We start from the raw sequence: 2,500 nt of genomic DNA on the forward strand, positions 1-2,500 counted from the left end.
CCACTGAACAGTGAGTGCTACAGCGTCGTTTATTACCTCGCTTCACAGAGGCTTCACAGAGACCAACGTACTCTCCACAGTAAAATTTCCAACAGAACACAACGTCAAATTTGTCCACACATGCTTTCTCGCAGACAAAAGAGTTCTCGTGTTTCTCTTGTTACTATGGAAACAGACATGAATGTGTCTGTGGGTTACGATTGGCTAAAATTACCAAATTTTTCAAAATTCAATTGTTAGTAACTCTTTATTTATTGATTTATAGCGAAAATGATTTTCATATCATTCATTAGCCAATAAAAGTGTATCGTTACATTGAATATGAAATCAATTCGAACAGAATTGATGATGGCAGCCAAACCGAATAGATTCCGAGGACTTATATCTCAAGCCTAGTACTTATTTTATTGCCTTTTTTTGCTGAACCGCTAAGTTCGGTTGTCAAGCGGTGATGGGGGTACAACCACAGACACAAACACCCCCTACACACAGATATATTCATGTACATACATACATACATACATAAATGTGTGTAGATAGATAGATAGATAGATAGATAGATAGATAGATAGATAGATATAGGGTAAAGGATTATTAATTTATTAATAAATTAATAATTAATAATTTTTACCAAGTAGTTCGGTATGGAAAAAACCATTATCGGTAAAGAACTTATATAAAAAAAGTTCTTTTAAAATTGTAAACATAATTAAGGGATCAGCAACAGTTGCTTCACCACATACCGAAATTTAGAAATAGCAGTTAAAGTGCTAATTCTACTACTACAATAAGTCTCCAACAGATAGCAATACTTGTAACTCACAAAGGCAAAACAAGAAGAAAAAATATCGATACTAACCAGTCTTAGTCAATTATAGACGCGTTTCTGGATCAGAATAGTAAAAAAAATTCACTTCTGTCATCAGTATGATATTCTAGATTATAAATTCGAAAATGCTGGCAAAAACCATGTATGTTCGACCAGGCGACATCGCGCATCACATAAGAGAAGCAGCATTTCTGAATTTACATAGACGTTGTTTTGCTCCCAAATTTGATATATGACCATCCGTCTTTTTAGAGACACGTAAGACCACCACCAGCATCACTATTACCATCCTCCTCCTCCTCCTCCTTATCATCATCATCATTATTATCATCATCGTCATCTTTAAGAAGAAGAAGAAGAAGAAGAAGAAGAAGAAGAAGAAGAAGAAGAAGAAGAAGTACGTCGTAGCCATCAAAGGTCTATGACATCTTGAATTTACAAAATTTGGGGCTAATAGCCAGCGAAGGACATTCTACAGCGGATGCAATTTAGTTGCTGGGGGAAAAAAAACAACTAATTGCCTTACTCAAGGATTCAACGTGCTGCAATGTCATTGGATCGAACACACAATCCTACTATTGCGAATACAACAGTCAAACTACAAGGCCCCAGCCACACACCTACACAGGTAAGATTACAAATTATTGGAATACGAGTGTGATCTTCAGAAAAATGTTTTAATGTTTATTTCGACCCTAAGGCGGTGTGTTGGCAGAAATGCTTAGCGGTATTTCGTCTGTCTTTACGTTCTGAGTTCAAATTCCACCGAGATCGACTTTGCTTTTCATCCTTACAGGGTCCATAAATTAAGTCTCAGTTGAGTACTGGAGTCGATCTAATCGACTGGCCCACTCCCCCAAAATTTCGGGCCTTGTGCTTAGAGTAGAAAAGAGGCGGTGTGTTGGCAGAATCGTTAGCACGCCGGGGAAAATGCTTAGTGGCATTTGTCTTTACATTTTGAGTTCAAATTCCGCCGGGTTCGATAAAGTAAGTACCAGTTACACACTGGGACTCGATGTAACCGACTTGTCCTCTCCCACAAATTTCAGGTTTATAGTAGAAAGGATATTTCGACTGTTACCGTAAATCACATCGACTTTGCCTTTTATCTTACGGGGTCAATTGTATAAGTACCAACTGGGCACTGAGGTCAATTGTATAAGTACCAGCTGGGCACTGGGGTCAATGTAATCGACATGCTCCCACCACCTAAATTATTGGCCTTGTTCCAAAATTTTAAATCAATATTCATATGGACGCTACGTTTCTATCGGTTTGATCATCGGACGTCAACGTATTTCTTATTTCTGATATGTACATAGTACCGAACTAGATTCGAAATCAGAAGCTTTATTTATAAGCAAGTAACGATAAAATCTCCGCTAACACATTTATCTAGGTCACAAACATCTGTATGATTAAAGCTCTATTTTTCAGCCTTATTTATTTGTCAAAAATACGCAGCCATATTAAGTTGATGCCAGTGAAAGGTTTACTGAAGAAATAGTCAACAAGCTCTATATGTGGTAGTTTATTTTTGATTTTTCTAGGTTTTCACTGTCGTTTTCTATCAATTATGGAAATATAATTCCAAATATGATACATGATTTCCTTTTGGGAGCCATATATGTTCAGCCAGTAAGTGCAGTGTGGCTGAATGGGTAAGAAGTT

The sequence above is a fragment of the Octopus bimaculoides genome, chromosome 12, assembly GCF_046866305.1.
Source record: "Octopus bimaculoides isolate indiv1 chromosome 12, ASM4686630v1, whole genome shotgun sequence".
NCBI lineage: Eukaryota > Metazoa > Mollusca > Cephalopoda > Octopoda > Octopodidae > Octopus > Octopus bimaculoides.